General features: G+C 36.9%; 1 protein-coding gene across 2 annotated transcripts in view; it reads left to right on the top strand.

Annotated features, from left to right (window-relative positions):
• The window catches only part of MYT1L (myelin transcription factor 1 like), a 302,776-nt gene that overhangs the window by 72,961 nt on the left and 210,357 nt on the right, over positions 1 to 19,458 (top strand). For both annotated transcript variants that reach the window (XM_079297496.1, XM_079297497.1), the window contains exon 2: positions 4,278 to 4,392. The gene's annotated coding sequence lies outside the window, so the exon portion shown is untranslated. The remainder of the gene's footprint in view (positions 1 to 4,277; positions 4,393 to 19,458) is intronic.

Here is a 19,458-nt window from a genome sequence, read left to right on the forward strand (position 1 = left end):
CAAATGCAGTTTTCTGGACCAGGCTCCGTCTCTTTCATTTTGATTTACTGAAAAGGCTAATTCTGTGCTCCTTTATGTTGCAGTATTGCCCTTTTATTTTATTGCTTGAATTATAATCTTGCTGCTAAGTGATTTCAGTTAAGAATTAAACAAGAGAGAATACAAATTTGACTTGTGGCAAGGGATGGCAGAAATATGCCTTAGCCCACAGAAGAACCAGTAGATATTTGGTGCTTTCACCTGTAGTCATTAGGTAGTTCTGCCATTGGTGCACAATAGACTGTGAGAACAGCCCTGCCCAAATCTGCACAGAATGCTTTGCTGTGTTTGCTGGTAACAGAACTCCTCTCCAATTGTTGTCAGTGTAGGAGGGTAAAACTAAATCTGTGAATATCTCTTGCTGTGTAGTTCATAGTCTGCAGTGTGTAGGTCTGTAATCTGTAGGTTAATATTATTTGTTTCATACTTCCATTTGTCCAGTTGTTTGTGTTTTTTACCTTAAGATGCCACCACTGCTTCCAGGTTGCTTCAGAAGACAGCAGGAAAGATTTGGAAAGGCAGATCAATTCTCTGTCCTATACTTAATCTAGTCATTGGCAAGTTGTTTTGATTACTTGCCCCCTGATTTTCTGCTCTGCCTTTCTGGGTAACACTGTTTTAGAAAGTGAAATTTGCACACCCACTGTTGACCTTGGAAATGCCTCCAAATCAACAGCTTTTAATGTAATAGCCTTTCTCCCAATGTTTTTTGCTTTATAGTAGGGCTTTTAGCCTACTATAGTAGGTGCAGTCCTGTGTGCTGTCCTCCTACTTAAAGGCAATTTTCAAATTTCGCATTGTCCTGGAAGTGAACACAGTGTTCACTGCAAGAGCCAGTAACACTGCACTTTGTGTTAGCACCATCCTCGTTACCTTCTGCACTTAGGAGAGATCCCTGTTTTTTCACTCAGTATTAGTGCATTGTTTCACACTTTCTCCAGTGGGCCTCAGTCAGGGGATAACTGTTTATCTGCCATATAAGGGATGCACACAGATTTTCCAAAAGGTCCCCTAGAGCCAGTTGTGTGTTTTCATCATTAGTTTTAAATCCTTGTTGGACAGCAACTGATCCTTTGAACCATTAATCCTACCTAAGCTACACTTCACATAAGAGACATGGCATCCAGTATTAACAGGGATGCTCATCAGCTGCCTGCTTTCTATGATGGTATTCATAAATTTTCCAAGAGCATCAAATGCCAACTTTGGATATCTTCCTCCTTGAAGAGGGGAATTCACACTCTTGTATTTTTATGCTGGATCACTTTTTCTTAATCACTCTTTTCTGTTTATAGGTAGAGTTTTATAAGTTTAGGTGACATTTATTTCTAAGCAGAGTTGGCAGTAAGACTATTGGTAGATTTATTGGTAGATTTACATGAAAGTTAATGTTAAATCTCACAAGCGCTTTTACTTTTTAGTTTGGAGTGTGTTGTTGATAGAAGAAAGTAATACACCAAACCTAATGACAGAGAAAACTTTTTTTCACCTTAAGTTCTTTGTTTTCACAGGTTATTTAGAACTTCATATTCTGAAAAAATACATTATTTGCTATTCACTTAATGTTTTTGATTTATTTTTTTGTATATTTATTTCTTGACCTTGACTTAATGTTGGTTCTAGAGGTTGGGTTATGGAGTTACTTCCACTGAAAAGTGAGACAGGTGTTGGTCTAATGTTAGCATCAGTGGGACTAAGCCCATGTATTTTTATTTATACATTATTCTGAATAATCAAAAACATTACTTTAGTGTCTTTAAATTCATGTAAAATTGATATTTTTCCAAATCTGTTGATAATCACAAATAACCTCATAAATTCTCATATGAGATAAAATATTTAAGTATTTTTTTAAATGCTATCAAAGTATTTGAAGTAGTTGCAATTGTTTCAGCTTGCCTGAAAAAAAAAATAAAAAAACCGCAACACTAGAGCAAATTATTGCCATAAATAACTCAAGTGACCACCAGTGTTGAAATGCACTAGAGGAAGTACAGAACCTCTTAAAGGCAGGCAGTATTTGCATGAGAGCTGCATGCTTTCTTGTAATTTTATTTCAGTGGTTCAGGATTTTCCCCTACCTTCAAGAATAATAAGAACTGGGGGCTCTTCATGACCTTTCTGGAAATCGCTGGTTCTCAGCATCAGTCAGAATGTAACCTTTTTTGTGAGAATTTTCTTGTCTGCTACTAAACTATCCACTCTTTATAAGGATAAAGTATCCATTCCAGGTGTTCTTGCCATTTACTTGAAGTGCATCGCTTAGGGCATCTCAGAGCCCATGACATTTTATCTGTCTTTTAAATGTGCTTTGTTTGGGTGCTAAGCAGTAAGGAGAATCTGTACTTCAGCAGCTTACCCTATTTCTACTTCTGCAAGGATAACAGATTTTTGGGTTCCTGAAACAAAGCATTATTATCATTAGTAGAATAGGAATGGGTAACTATGAGGGCTTTATTTTCACAGTTTAACTAGGGCCTTGCTTCTGTAGATGATGATTTCTTACCTGAAGTTGTGCTTATACTTGAAGTTACACAGTGTGTTGCAGCTGCTTTCTCCTTAACAATAAATCCACCTATGCTTATGTAGAAAAAAAGTTTTGTTCTAAGATCAAAGGCACAATAAGGTCACCATAAAGATGCATGCAGAACCGTATACAATAGATTTCTTTTTAACCAGTACATTTTTTGAATTAATAGTTTATGTATATTTCCTAAGATTTACTTCCTCCTAATGCCAACTTAAAATTCAAAAAAAAAAAAAATCCAAACCAGCTACTAACTAGAAATTGAGAATTTTGAACTCTTATGGAAAGTTATCTGGTTTATGCATAATTTTATTTTAGCCAGTTGAATTATGCATTTGAGAAATTAATATTGAAACTCTGTCTTTAAATTATAAAATAATTTTATGAGAGAAATTATGATTCCTTTGTTTAAAGGCTCTGTTCCTGGGTATGATTTCTGAAATTTTCATATAGATTCACGCATTATTTTGAAGATTAAAAGATCCTCTCTTTATTTTTATAAAATTGTAAAAAAAAGAAAAAATATAGTAATTGTGTGTAAATATTTAGTGTATTTACATGCAAAATTTGTTTAACAGAAAATAATACCATCTTTTAATCTCATAGAATATTTCCTTGCCTGAAAAGTAGCAAATCAGGAATTGAGTATAGTATCTTTTAGAGGATTTATGGTAATGCTGCTGAATTCAGCTGAGCATAAACAGCATGGTGAGCCCCTCAGGGTCTCTTCATTTTCCTGACACACTCCACTGCTGCCCCATTAACACTTCGTCTGTTATTGCCATCTACTCCATTTAATGAGTATCTTTGAATTTGAAGTTCTTCACAAGAAACAATAGCTAAAATAACTGATGCACCTACTGTAGCTTTCAGTAGTGTATCTTATTCCCTTTGTAGTTTTTTTTAAAGAAAAAGTTCATGTGTATTCTTCAGCAGTAGAGTTGCATCATGACATTTTCTTTAATTACAGTAGACGCTAATCACAAGCACTAAGTAATGACTACAGATATGATGCTGTATGTCTGTAGAAGGTAAATGCATGCTGAATAGCTGCCAAAGGAGGCTTTTCCTTACTTTAAAATTCATCTGGTTAATACTTACTCTTTAATGGGAAGAAGGAATAATTCTGCTGGACGCTTTGTGCTTTCAAAGCAAAATATTTCTTCTAAGAAATCATACAACAATGACTAGGTGCTGTGTTCTGGTATCTGTATTAATCTAGCTAATTGATGTAAAAAATCAGTATGGGTCTCAATAGATTGGATTCTAAAACTCAGTTTGTCACATTCCTCAGCACATATGAATGAACCATCTTAAATTATTAAACAATAGGCCATATTTTCGGATGAGGACTCAACCTGAATTAAAGCTAGAATAATGTCACACTGAGATGCATCATAAGATTCAAGAACAATTCTGATTTTGCATTGACTATTACCTGATCAGTAAAAGCACTCAAAATCACCTTAAATATTCAGTAGATCTGGAAAGTCTTTGGAGGGCCAAGTAAAAAAATTGGAATAATTGGATAAAATTATGTTCTAGAGGACTGAGGCAATCAGTTGGATATTGAAACGTATTTTTGTATTAAATGCATTCATTGAAATAATATTTTTGAAATCTAAACATGTGAGTGATTTTTTGTATTCTGATAAGCTTGCTGTCCTTCATTAGAGTTTTCTTACTTGTTTGTTTTTGTTTTTATTTTTAGAAAATGAGTCTGGAAGAAAATTGGTGAATTCAATCCAGAGGACCTACAAGCACTCTGACAGGCTCAGAGAGCAGAGTCTGTACCAAAGAGCAATTACCCCACCAAACGATTTCAGGTACAATTGACCTAAATATAGCACTCTCTTGAGATTATTGACAAGAGTTCATTTCCTGTAGTGCTTTTCCCATTTGCCATCCCTGGTAACCACTGTGATCTTATCTGCCTGGTGCTGCATGACTTCTGGGATGCAGTTAAGAATTCTGCTGTGCATTATCTTTAAACAGACAATTCATGCTAAAAGAGTCATTTGCAGTTAAATTAGATGAAGCATATATTACTCTTGCTGCTGAAGTTACAAAGAACAGGAATGAGTGCCTGAATCCTTTTGGACATGAATGCACTGGAATTCTTTTTACTGTGAAATCAAAAAGGTAGTACTAATTAATTATAAATAAATAGGAAATTTTATTTCCTTAAACAGTAACTGTAGAGTCACATATGCAGGAAGGATAGGCTGGAAAACTTGCTATTTCTTTCACTGTGTATATATTTATTCATAAAGTGTGACTTCACCTATTGTCATCCTACTATCTCCAGGCAATCACAGTAGTTCTCATATGCTGGCATGAAAAACAAATTGAGTGTGTAAGTGCACAAAATGTGGATGAAGTGAATTCAGAGGCTTGTAATGATAAAATCCATTTAAGTTTTGAGGAATGCATTTTTCTTAAGCATTGCTTGCAAACTTATTTAAAATGCTGGATATATTTGCATTCCATGTATGTGGAATGTAGAGAAAATAGATGGCATTCCCTTGGTGTTCATCACGGGGTTTTATTTTCTTGAATAATTTTTGTTCTGCTGAATTGTTATTCAGAAAATCTATACATTGTCCATAAATTCAGAAGGCTGGTATCAGATTCCATTCTGAGCACCTCTTGTCACAGACCTTTATGAGCTAATATCACAGGACACAATTGTGCTATGATTTTCCTGCATATCCCCTGTGTTTTCCCAAAAGAACACAAAAATACTTTCACTTTACTTGTAGAGTATACTTCCTAATAATCATAGGTCCCACTCTTCAAAGGAAACTGAAGAAGTTCACTTAAAAACTGAATTATTTATAAGATGGAAACATCTATACACTATATTGGTTCTATACATCTATACACTGACTTGGTTCCTTTGATGATGATGGACAGCAGTTATAAATGGAGTTAAACTCAGAAATTCTACACTAAAATAAGATGAAGCATGAATCAGTTAATTGCATTAGACAGTAATTAATTTATTATAGGGAAAAATTGGTTTAGATAAAGAAAAAAAAAACCTGTGATTTATGTTTTGTCAATGTACTTTGAGGAGTTGATGAGACACAGTATGTCAGAGTGGAAAGGAGTAGTAATTTAAAATGGAAGTGTAAGAAGAAAGCAGTAAAAGAATATGTAATGGAGAGATGAGAATAAGCAAGGCATGATCAAATGGATTCTCAGCCCAGGTTGAGCTCATAGAATTTCTTGTGCTGTAGGTTGGGATCTTAAGGAATCTGTGTAGTGCTTTCTGGTGCACTGCTAAAGAAAATAGTTTTGAAGTTTGAGGTGTGAGGGATGTGCATAAAGAAATTAAATGGAATCATGAAAGGATCTTTCTGTTGTAGAGTCTTCTACAGGACAAGACAATTGAAGAACATGAGCTTAGGGGTGAAAAAATAAATCAGTCCTGCCCCAACACAAAGAGAGAGAGAAAACTCATAAGAAGTTACCAGCAACACCAGAGCCTAAACTGAAATATTTACTTTCTTTGATTGGTATTTTGCAAACAGAATTTCTCATATTGACTCTTGCAGTGCTGCAAGGGCACTTAGAACTTGCTGATGTGATTTTTCCCATTTTCTTTTTGCCATTTTCTTTTAGGTAAAATATATCTAAAGCTTGATTTTTTAATCTGCATGTATTATCAGATGCACACATTTTGTTAATGATTATCTTGACATTCCAGAGACCTGACATACGACAGTTGTGCATACTATAGATGATTAAATCAGTTTGAAATTCAGAAACTAATGCTAGAAAAACCCGTGTAAAGTGACTTTTCTGTGTCAATGCTCACAGTGAATGCATATGAGGATTGCTCACTTCAGCTGATAAAAGATAGAAACATCATTCTGGACCTTATATTAAGCTTCATCTTGTAATTAGTTATGGACCAAATGAAAGGTGCAGCATCTTAAGCATTTTTATTATAGTTACTTTACATCTTGAAGGGTTATTCTGGTCCCTTACAGGATGCAAACCCATAGGGAACAGTATAACAGATTAGGGATCTTGCACTTGCTTCTATATTCAGTTTGTCCTGTCATGGTAATGAAAAGACATAGTAAAGCAACCTTAATTAGGCAATGTAGGAATCTCTGGTATGCAACATTTTTCTCAGCCAGCTTTATATTATTTCTGCTTGTTCTATGGTGCCTCAGGGAATGAGAGAAGTCTGGCCCATTAATTAGACAATTACCTTAGAATTTGGAAAGATGAGTTCAGATTTTGCCTATGCCACAAATTTTCTTCAAGACACTTGGATCAAAGTATTGACCAAAATTTAATATGACCTAAGGATCAGGGATTGTGACCGTACTTCCTCTGCTTTTGAAGCAGAATCATGTGTTCTTCCTTGTTTATGGCATCTTAGTTACCCCCTTAAATTACTGAGTACTCAGAAATCCTCATTCCCCTCATTCACTTAGCTGAAATGAATTCTGTATACTTCTCTGTCATACTTGTCTTGTGTGAGGATATTGATGTAATGGCAGGGATGCACAAAGCAAAGTGATGCCTAATGTTAGTTCAGGTAGAGCATTACAAAAATACTGTCATGGTGAGAAGTTCATGTTGGCTCTTGGCAGTGTAAGTCTTCCGAGTATAACCTTCTGAAAAAGCAAACTTCATCAATCAAAGTGTCATATGTTGCTAAATTTGCAGTTTATAAATTGTCACTATTAATGTAAGGAGTAGGAATCATCACATAAAATGGTACTTCTTTTTCTTTGTCTCTTTCCAGACTTAAATGGTTTTAAAAATGAGGCAGTGGGATCTTTAAGTTGCAGTTTCTAGGCAGCATCTCTGCTTCTGTGAGCAGGCATGGCTGTTTTATTGCATGGCCCAGCCCACTGATTGGTTGTGGGCTGCTGCTGCTGATGTTAGCACACATGTGACGTTAATGGTAGAAATGCCAGGGCAGCCCCATATCACCAGTAAGATTTAGCAAGAAAATAGTCTGTGCTTTATTGGATACATAGCTCAGCCTGACAGAACATCTAATCCCTAAATCATCCTGAAAATTGGTTGGGTTATAAAATCAAATTAAGCTGGCTATGAAAGATCATGGTCTCTCTTCACTGCACTAGCAGCTATGTGTATAAATCTCAATCCCAGATCAAGGGGAATACACCACATAAGCAAAAATGTTTTTAGTAGAAATCTTATGGTGATAGAGCTGATTGTTTTTGTAGCAGACATTTAGAACGTATTGCAGTAATTTGATTAGAAGAGGTAAAAAATAATTTTGCTAGATCATTGCATCTTCTTAATGTTGAATCCCTTCTTTTCTCCTACTTTAGTATTTTCTGAAGAAGGGTTATCTTGTTGCTTTATTTTGATTAGTTTCTAGTTACTTTTAGCTTTGTTATGCGATCTTAAATGATTCTTTTGTCCTTATCAATATTGGATACTAACTTTTGGTGGGCAGAAGAGATCTTAGCACCCTTAGGCAGATTTTGCCTTCTTCCACTGCAGATGAGTGACTGTGTATAACTGAACTATTTGTTCTTAAGCCAAGGAAGACAGAAGACTAATTTGACAGCCATGTGAAGTTCAGAAAAAGACTTCATTGGTCAAGTAGTGTTTGGGCCATGGATTAGTTAGGTCAGAACTATGCTTCTTATATAGAAATAAAGCTTTTATTAATGAGTCTACATATAAAAAAAGACTTTCACATACTGAGACAGAAGAGATGCAGAAGTGCATTTTTACAGCACTTCATTCATAGATTCTTATCCAGTGAGTAGCTAGAGCCAAAAGAAGGTACATGTTTCCTAGACAATCAAAGCTAGAAAGAAAATGTTTTAAAAAGAGCCTTTAAAATTAAGGCAGAAGGACAAAGTTATGAGTAGATTCTTACAAGTTCAGCAGTCTTTTCTATGTAGAAATACAAATACAGTTTTTGAGTCCATATTAATTTTCTTGCAAACAACATCTAAAGAAAGCAGTACACAGCAAAAGTTTTCTCTCTTCTTCTGAATATATTTTTGGGAAGGTGTAGAGGGAGTAGATGGTATTATTTCATGTTCACCTTGCACATTTCATGAGGGAGTTGCTCCCCTGTGATTTGGGAGAGACCAGTCTGGTCTCAGCAGCTCAGCAGCTCTCAGTAGTATTGTCCCCACATGACCTTGTGGATGGATTTCTATTTCAAAATCATACAGAAGTTAAATACTGCTGAAAATAGCATTCATTCCTGTTTTGCTCCTTTCATAGCTTCTGGGGTGAAATTTATCTGTCCTAATGTAATGTCTTTTCTATCAAAATTATCTTTGGCTAGGCTGCCTTTATAGTCAATGGAGAGAAAAAGATGCTTTTAGGGCATGATTCATCTCCTCGGAAGGTAGACATCTAAGTAGGTCAGATGAATCAGGCTGTACAATAGCACATTCCTTACTAGAGAGAATAAAGGAAACCTAGGGATCATCTTAGATGTTGATGTGTATATTGCAAATATCTAAAGTTAAGTGAAATGAACTTTATGTCTATAGGAACTAAGTCAGAGTTCATAGTACAAGGAGAAAAAATCCTACTCTTCAGAAAGCGCCCTTTTCTTCAGAGCTTGTGGTTTCACTGCACTGCAGTGCATGTTGATAGTTACACCCATGAGGTGATAAATTAAAAAAAAAAAATTATACCCCCTCCTTCTCCTAACTTAATGTTTTAAGATGTGATGATTGAGTAGACTGAATTTTTTGAATAGTTGATTTGTATACACTTATCATCAGTGATTCCACTGGTTCCACGGTGGCATAATGGTTTTACTAGTCTCTGCTAATAATCTGTATGTATGTGGTTTCACCATGGCTTTGGTTAGTTCTTGTGAACCATTTCAGCACCAGATACTTTTTTCTCAGTCAGAGACCTCTTCAAGGAGAAAGAGAAGATATGCATTTGATTCAGGGTAGTAGACTAATTTAAATTAGTCCTTCATAATAATCATTACTGATAGTGCCAGAGTTTCACTGAAGGCCCCAGTAGATGAGATGGTTAGTGCAAATATACCTGAAAGTCTCAACAATGAATATTTTCAAGTGCTAACAAATTAGTTTTGCAGAATGGATCTTCATTTTGATTGTGTTTGATTGTATCAACCATAATCAATAAAATGGAATATACAAGAATGAACAGCATTATTTATCATATATTTAAAATACAAAATTAACAAATAAAGACTCACCTAAACACCAATGAAGCTTTTTCATACACTTCTCTTCTCCCATTGTTTGCTAAACTCCAGATCCAAGCAAACCTGCAAGACTTTTGTCAGATGCATACCCAGGAGTGGCACAAGGATGACAGCCTGGAGTAAGCAGATTGCTAGTGAGGCTAGCAGGTGCCAAAGCATGCTGTTTCATGACCCTGTGTAAAGATGCCAAAAATAATCTCAAATGTACTTCAGTAAATAAAAGCAAAAACCCCTGAGGCTTCAGAAATAAAGTGTGTAGAACTGTCTGAGATTAAGCAAGAAACTTGAAATTAGAAGACCAGTGTACTAATTTTTGCCTTGCAACAGATTAGCTTTGTTAAGGCAGTATGGCACTTTGGCCAAAATTTATTCTTTGCTACTTAAATGGCATGGTTTTCAAAACAAAGTGGGAGCAAAATTATAAAGTATTTCACAGATAAAAAGTTAAACTTAAATTGAATTACCAATTAGATGTTGACTAAATATCTACCTTATTTCCCATGCATTTTAGAGTCATAGTATTTAACTGACCTCATTTATGGTCATTTTAAACATGTAAACAAAAGTAAAAATTGCATTGTAAGTTCAGACATTCTAAAACCACTTGATCCTCAAGTGGAAGTGTTGTAAAATTGCTTTATGTAAAATTAGTGTATCACTGACCAGGTTGCTCAGGAAGCTGTGGATGCCTCACCCCTGGAGATGTGCAAGGCCAAGTTGGATGAGGCTCTGATTAACCTGGTCTATTGGGTGGCAACCCTGACCATGGGAGGGGTTTTGGAATTAAATGATCTTTAAGGTCCCTTCCAAGCCAAGTGTTCCTATGATTCTATGACCTTACTGTTCAAGGTAAAAGTAGACTCATAGCTGTGGAACATGTTTGTTTGATCCCTGAAAACTATTTGCTATAGATCAAGTAAGATTCAAATGTCCATGTTAAACCACTTGCATTTAACTTTAAAGACAGCAATGCCAGGACTGTGCTGAGTGAATTTAAACTTGCAAAATACACTGTGAAATTGTGAGAAACATTGAAATAGTTGGTACTCTGTGTTTTGTATGTAGAATAAGATAAATGAAATAAAATATGTATCTGATATTCATATGGAGTCAGGGGTGACAATTGTCTAAAAAAGCAGCTGAGAAATTTTATTTACATTTTAAATACTGTATTTAATTTTTAAATTCTTTTGGTGCTGTTCACCTTTCCATATCTGCTGCTGATTGTATACTGTGTAAGATACCCAGAAGTTTCTAAATGTAAAGAATGGTAATTATCATTGAATCAGAGTATTCTGGTTTGATAGCAACCCACAGGGATCATCAAAGTCCAATTCCTGGCCCTGCCCAGGACCATCCCAAGAGTCACACCATGTGCCTGAGAGTATTGTTCAAGTTCTTGAACTCTGTCAGGCTTGGTGCTGTGCCCCCTTCCCTGGGGGGACCTGTTGCAATGCCTGTTCCAGTGTTCAGAACCTTTTGTGAATATCCAACCTCAACCTCCCTGGTACAGTTCCAAACCATTCCCTCAGGTCCTGTCATTGGTCACCAGAGAGAAGAGATTGGTTCCTGCCCTACTTCTTGCTCTCTTGAGGGAGCAGTGAGGTCTACAGCTGAGACAGAGGAATTTTAATTGCTATAGTTTGACAATTATGACAGGAATGATGGTTGCTGTAGTTTGTAGACACCCAAGAAGTGCCCATGTGCTAAAATTTTTAGGGTGAAAAAGTATTTTAATGATAACAAATACTTTATCTTAAAATTTGTTTATGAATTCAGATCTAAGGAATCTAAAATTTAAGAGTTGAGGTATATTAAACAGTTAATGAACATGTGTGCGCAGTGTATGGTCTGAAATACCCAGTGAGCTGTCTCTGTGTTCTTTATATAAAAGAGAAATGAGATCTTCTATGCTGCCTGTTCAGCAGCAAGACATAACTTAGCCCCAGTAACTCAGGCATTGCTCACAGAAACAAAACCAGGAAGCATCTTTTAAAACTGAGGTTCTACCTTAAATAAATAGCCATATATTACAAGTGTGATGGGTCATATCTTTAAATGCAACAGTGAGCTCATATTACAAAATGTGACCTCTGATTAAAACGCTGGTGTAAGAGACACACTCATTCTTAAAGGGAAAAGAGTTCAAATGAGAGCCACTAAATTGGTCAGATAGATATACACATACATATATATCTACCCATATGTTCACAAGGAGCCTGTGGTTTTCACAAGGAGAAAGTCCCATCCATATAAAAAAACAGAGGCAAAGGCATGATTTGGCTTACACTTGTATGTGTTTGAGCAGGACTGATAAAAAGATGTTGGCTCTCTATCTCTTGAAGTTAATGGAAGTTGAATGTACTCTTGTGAGAATCATTAATAAATTTTGTCTAGAATTCGTGTACTTTAATTTAAGGGACAATGATTGGCTGCAGGAGCTACTGTGCTGTAGCATTTTACATAGAAGATGTTCTCTAACCTGCTTATTTTTCCCATTTATGATGCTAAGGGAAGTTTTTGGCTAAAATACAAGCTTTCGGAGAAAATAGGAATAATTGATAATGAAATAATCATTCCTATATTCCAGTTGTTGTAATTCATTCCAGCACTGCATTTCCAATAGTCAAAAGTAAATTCTGTTTTGAACTTGGTGAATAAAATACAGATGGCTAATATGTCCTTTAATCAGTTCTCAGCTGGATCTTCAGTTATTTCCTATTGTGTGTGGGAAATCTACATTAAAGAGTCCAAACACTCTGAAGCTAATACGTGCTGGAATTAACTTTGTTAAGGCAAGTTAATTTAATCTCCCCCATGCATATGCATTATGAAGATTTCTTTAATTACATGATCACATATTGTTTTTCTTACAAAATCTTTTCCTCATGCAGTTCACAGAATATATATGATAGTTACTTAATGAGCAGCTGTTCCATATTTTGTTTTCATGACATTGTTGTCTTCATGGCCCCACACCTTGTTTACTGTAGAATATTTAAGCCTTGCTCTGGAGATGCAGTCATTTATTATTATTAATTTTCTTTTGGGATTTTCCTAGGATCACTACAGTGCCAAAGTGATGAGCAGACATTAAATTACCATTACTGCAGGCCTCTGAGATTGGCAGACAGTATGATTTCCACTTTATGGCTGGGAACCATGGCCCAGAATACCATGTTCAAAAACTGCTGTTAATCTACAGGACTATCCTGAGCTGCTGGGGTCCAAAAGCCTTAACTCATTACTGTCAGGTGAAACTTTTCCTACTCAGATCTTCCTGTCTCCTGTGTATGTATCTGAACATTTATCTCTTCTGCAAATTCAAATGCCTCGTCACAGTGAATCATATGGAGAAAGAAGAATATACTTTCAGTGACCACCTGTGAAAAAGATGGTTTGAATTACTATAATGGAAACTTTATGACAAGGAAAGATAAAATCCTGCTTTCTATACTGACAGCCAATTACTCTAACTATTCTTGTTCTTGTTGTAACTCTGTCCCATTTTTTAGTGCATTTCTTCAAAATTCTTTACCAAGTGAACCATCTACAGTACACAGTTCTGATTCATCCTTCCAGCAAGGCTGTGTTGTGCACTGTATGAGGCAGGTGTGTTCTGGTAACAATAAATATGAGTCATACCATTAGTCTCCATGCTCATTCACAAGATGAGGGAACATTTAGTTAGGCAACCTGACACTTTTATACCTTTCTTCTGGATGTGGTCATGTTAAAAAACTTTTGAAAATGTGTCTGTGTGAGAGACAGAAATAGAGACAGACAGAAAGATAATGAGTATACATACCATTTAAAAATAGAAACTTCTGGGAATGTCTCAACCCCTTTCTTAATTGTGAGATGCTTGGAACCTTAAAATTCCCCCCACAATGTTTAACATTCTTCTGTTAAACAAGGTGCATGGAATAACATTCTGCGAAAACTACTGCTGAAGTGGTAAGGTGCAAGATACCTATTTTCAGTACCATCAGTCTGCACAGATATTTTCTGATGGCACAGAAATCATGAAAAACTGAAATTTGGTTTCCAGAAGACCCAAAAAGGGGCTTAGTCATTATTGATTCTCTGATTAGTTCTCAGTGGCCTTCCCTACCTTTGTTCACTATCTGTTAAAACTCTCAGTATAACCCAGATCTGTGTCCTAAGGAGAACAGTTCTATTTCTCACCGCCCCATTGGCTTCTTGTCTTGTGATCTATTTTTACCATAAGCATAGTCTAAGTACTTGTTCTTTACCTCCTGTCTTCAGTACCTTTCTACAGTCAGTTGTCTGTATGTCTTCATCCCTCATTCCTCCAGGGCTGGATCCCTGGGCTTGTGTAGATCCTTCTCATTCCCACTGGCCCTCCAGAATCCCATTGTCAAGCTGTGTTTTCAGTTTCTGTGCCTCCAACCATCTAGCATTTGTTTCTTTGCACTCTTGTTCCAAATACTGCTATGAAATGTTGGGTCTAACTCTGTTTTTCCTGTCTGCTCCTTCATTTTCCTTTGAGCAGTAGGGAACAGATAAAACTGTTTTGATATTTGTAAATATCATTGTAAATAATCTAAGAAAACTTTGCATGAGGTTAATTTCTTTGCTGAAAATTTGGACTTAAATCTAAATACAGGAGACAGAAGCAATGCACCCATGACTGATAACTCTAGACCTCATCCTAGTCCAGGGAAACATTTCTAGTCCTGCTGGATACATATCATGTCTGCTTCTACTAGGCATTTTTGCTCTTTTTTCCTCCATTGCTGGTCATACTTCATCTGATCATCAGTCTTGAATCCATACAGTTTCTGCTAGATCAAACCAGATTTTTGGGATGTTGCATGGGTGCAACCCCAGAATTCAGCACTCCAATTAAACCTACCAATTATTTGATTTACATATGCCCCTCTCTACACCTCCCAGTAACAACTGGGAAGGTTAATCTCTTCAGCAGATTGTTAATGTAATTTAATAATTTGGACAGAGCCTATGCAGCAAAACGCTGCAATATTAATTAGTGGGAATTGTATAGTGCCAGGTACTATGCAGTTTATTTGCTGTACACTCATGTAAGATTTGAATGTAGAAAGGATCACTGGTTTATCTACTGTCATCTTCGTAACATAGGCTGCATACTCTTAAATCACTGCATAGCTGAAGAAGGCCTACTCAGTATTTGAACTTAAATTTAAATATCACACAATGGTGCATTTATCTCTGTCCTTCATAAGTTTTAAAGTTTTGCAAAATTTCTGAAATATCTTTAGAATTTCTAACCAGCTCCGAGAGGGACTGAGTTAATATTTCATGTGAAAAGTGGTGTCCCAACTAAAAGGAAACAAGGTCGCACTGGAAAAATCCCACTTGCCGTTGTTTAATTATTGTATTTAATTTCCATGCTTTCAAAACGCACAATATTTTGGAAGCCTCACAAGACTGCCCTCTGCTTCTTCAAGTTTCTGGCTCTTTTACACTTTGCTTTGCCATTTTGATGCCTTATTCTTTTCCTGGCAAGAAACTTGGAAGAGCACATGATCTATAAAAGATAGGGGAAAACCAAATGCCAGAACAGCCTAAACTTCATAACGTGGTCAGTGGGAAATATTTTAAATGAGGGCAAGGATATTGGATTTAGGGTAAGGAGATAATGATGGTTAGATTTATTAGAATAATTATGGGAGATTTGTTCTCAGTTCCCTGCCTTGCTCACATCAGCCTGCTCTTGTCTCTCTGTGACACAGTTCCTTATCAATAAAATGGGAATAGCACTGTCTCACAGATATTAAAATAGTTGCGTCACAGATACCATAAAAAGAAGGAAATTAATTATACTCAACCTAGTGTAGTATTATGGCTTGTATGAGCACTGTAATACTGATGGCATGTCTCATATGAGAACTGTCGTTGATGGGTTGGAAAGTTTTAATCCTAAGACAACTGAATTTTCCCAAACCTTTGTTTACACAGTTCTCCTCCTAGTTTTATTATCTTCCCCTTCCCTAAGTAATGTTCATGCTTTCATAGTTTGTATTACCTTTCTCACAGCTCCTCACTACTGCTCATATTTCAACATTGCTCCTGTTCCTCCAGAATTCTCTCTGTCTTGCCCTTATGTTTTAAATTTGTTTATTATATCCAGTAGCTTCTCTCTTTGCACTGTCTACCCCGGTCAGTGTAAAATGTCTTCTTGGCTGCATGAAGGTGGTGAGGCATCGAGAGTGCAGGTACCAATGACAAGATGAATGAAGTAACAGTCAAATTTAGTGCAAATATATAACTGGTCTATAGAGAAGAAAAATATACATCTGTTTCCACAGCAGGAGTCTCTTAGTTGTGTGAAGTAGTTCTTTGATCTGAACGGCATGTTCTTAACTCAAGAGGAATTATTTGTGGAGTTAAGAAGAGCTTAGTTGTAACATAGAGAAATGGCTTGGCACTGACCACACCTGTGCTCATTATGCTTTACAGCATCCTGTTTGTCTTCATAGTTGGGGTAGCCCATGGCAAATGCAAGCTCTGTTGATACTACTGTGTCCTCACTGCTTTGTTGCTCAAGGTGTGTGTATTTAGGGACCCAGTCAATATTTTGTTCAATATTTTTATTGACAACATGGATGAGAGTATTGAGTCTTTCATTAGCAAATCTGCAGATGACACTAAGCTGGGAGCATGTTGGACCTATAGGAAGGGAGAAGGGCTCTGCAGAGACCAGGAATGGTTGGATGGATGGGCAGAGTCCAATGGGGTGAAGTTTAATAAATCCAGGTGCTGAGTCCTGCATTTTGGACACAATAACCCCCTGCAGTGTTACAGGCTGGGGACAGTGTGACAGTGCCCAGGCAGGAAGGGACCTGGGGGTGCTGGTGACAGCTGAGTGAACACGAGCCAGGGTGTGCCCTGGTGGCCAAGAGGGCCAGTGGCCCCTGGCCTGTGTCAGGAACAGTGTGGCCAGCAGGAGCAGGGAGGTCATTCTTCCCCTGTACTCAGCACTGGTGAGGTCACACCCTGAGTGCTGTGTCCAGTTCTGGCCCCTCAGTTTGGGAAGGATGTTGAGACACTTGAGCACATCCAGAGGAGGCAACAAGGCTGGAGAGGGGCTGGAACACAAACCCTGTGAGGAATGGCTGAGGGAGCTGGGGGTGTTCAGCCTGGAGAAAAGGAGACTCAGGGGTGACCTCATCACTCTCTGCAACTCCCTGAAAAGGTGTTTGTAGCTGGTGGGGTTGGTCTCTTTCTCCAGGCAGCAACTGACAGAATGAAAGGATGCATTCTCAAGCTGCATCAAGGGAAAAGTAGGCTGGATATCAGGAAAAAGTTATTAACAGAAAGAGTAATCAAGTACTGGAATACTCTGCCTGGGGAGGTGGTGAATTCACCATCCCTGGATGTGTTTAAAAAAAGACTGGATGTGGCACTCGGTGCCATGGTTTAGTTGAGGTGTTTAGGCATGGGTTGGACTCAATGATCTTGAAAATCTCTTCCAACCTGCTGATCCTGTGAATCTCTGATTCCATAGCTGTCCGTGCTGAGATGTTTTAAAATTATTGCCAAGTTAATTCTACTTCAAGAAGGCCTGTCTGTCTTCTGGGAAGGAATTATTCAAACAGCAGAATTGAACCTCTGTAGAAGTGAATTGAGACTCTTTTCTTGCATAAAAAGCATGGCCAGTTTCCAGCTCACACAAATAATAATGATGCAGGTTTATAGAGGTACTGTCAAAATTCACTGATTTTTCTATGAAAGGTTAAAACAAAAAATGTGTAAAGCCCAGATCAGCCACCACCACCTCACTCAGCTTTAAGCACCTTGAGCAGTTCCCAATTCACACTGATCTTAAATATTGACTAACAGGGCATGATAAATAGCTCAGGATTTTGTAGAGGTAACTCAGAACAATTTTGTAGAGCTAAGGACCTGTCCATGCTAGGTCACACTGGGCAACAAGGAAAAGCAGCATTAAACCCTTCTTTCTCCAGGAAGCTGGAATTTTATAGATACCAGCTGCTATGAGCTGGCAGTCAAGAAAATGAGTCCTCAGAAAAATAGCAACCAAGACTCAACTGTTTTCTCTAAACAAAGTAGACTGGAGACAGGCAAAATCAGTCTACTTCCTGTATAGTAGAGGAAAATGGGACAAAGTGTCATGCTGGCTGTATTTCTTGCTGACTCATGGCTTAAAAAGCAGCCATGTGGATCAGGAATATGATCAATGCAGAAAAGTAATGAATTTTCTAGGAGCTAGTAAATGCTGTCCTCCAACTAGCTTAGTACAAATTTGTGTGTTAAAGGCAGAATTTCACACGTGGCACAATATTAAATATAAATATTCATTTGCAGAATCTTTTTTAACCTGACAAATATGTTTGAGTTCATACTTGTATATTTTTAATAAAAACCAGGCCAAATTTTCTGCTCATTTGTTCTGGATCTGGAAAGTTATTTTTTAAAATTAAGAATGATGAGCCTGATTGGACAACCTTACTTATGTGGGTAGTCCCTCAGTGGTTACTCTATTTGTCAGTGTCAAGAATATCTGGGATCTGAAAGCTCTTTCCTTTCATTTCCTGAAAAGTAAAAGATAGAATTTTTTTTCCAGTTCTGAAAGAAGCTTTAGGATGCTTGGGGTCCATCATAACTAAATTTACACTCCATTATGATGTGCAACATTTATAACATTTATCTGTTTTGTTTCTGTGATGCATAAGAAATACTTGAGTACAAACCAAGCTAGAATTGGTGAAAGTAAAATTAAATACATATTGATACAAATAGAGTATTATCCTCAGAGAGAAGGCTTCTGTTCAGTTGAAAGTATTTTTCATGCATTACCTTCCTTTCTCCTTTCCATTACCTGGCTGCCAAGGGAAGTGGTTGAGTCGCCATCCCTGGAGGTACCTAAAAGATGTGTAGATGAGGGATTTGGAGACATGGTTTAGTGGTGGACTTGTCAGTATTGGGCTAATGTTGGACTTGATGATTTTAAAGGTCTTTTTTAACCTAGATGGTTCTATGTACTTAAGTAACCTTTAGAAAAGCAAATATTCTTTATTTAACATGGTTTGGTGAGAAGTTCTTTGTTCAGCTGGAGTCACATGCCAATTCTTGAGTTGTTAAAGGCAAGAGATGTTAACATCAGGAAATTAACCTTTTGTTACCTAAATAAGCAGCTTTGATTGTGTTGGTACAGAATATGGAAGACAGCATTTTACTATACCCATGCTTGCCAATTTAATTAAGATCATATGCCACCTAGTTTTCGTGGTCTTGTTGTTACTTACAGATCTTTTTATTTTATGGGATAACTCTGAGAAATATGTATTTTTGAATATTCAGCAGTAAAACTTGATGTAAACTTCCAGTAAAACTACCAGTGGTTCCTAGCAATTAGAAATTATAGTTTTGTTTTATTTTTTAATGTTTAATTTGAAAGAAGTTGAATCTTCAATTTACCAGGAGATCAGATTATATTCCAACCAGATATGCTTCCAGTCACCATTTCTCCTACATTTAATAATTGGTAGGGAATATACTTATTGTATGACCAAGGAACAATAATCCTGTCACAGCTGTGAGCATCTGGAAATGATGAGAGCTCTTAATTGCTGAATTGCTCTTAACTGCATGTAGGCTGCTGTAGGAGGTTTACAACTGAAGTTGTGATCCTTACTCTCTTCTTCTA

This window comes from Erithacus rubecula (genome assembly GCF_903797595.1).
Source record: "Erithacus rubecula genome assembly, chromosome: 2".
Classification (NCBI taxonomy): Eukaryota; Metazoa; Chordata; class Aves; order Passeriformes; family Muscicapidae; genus Erithacus; species Erithacus rubecula.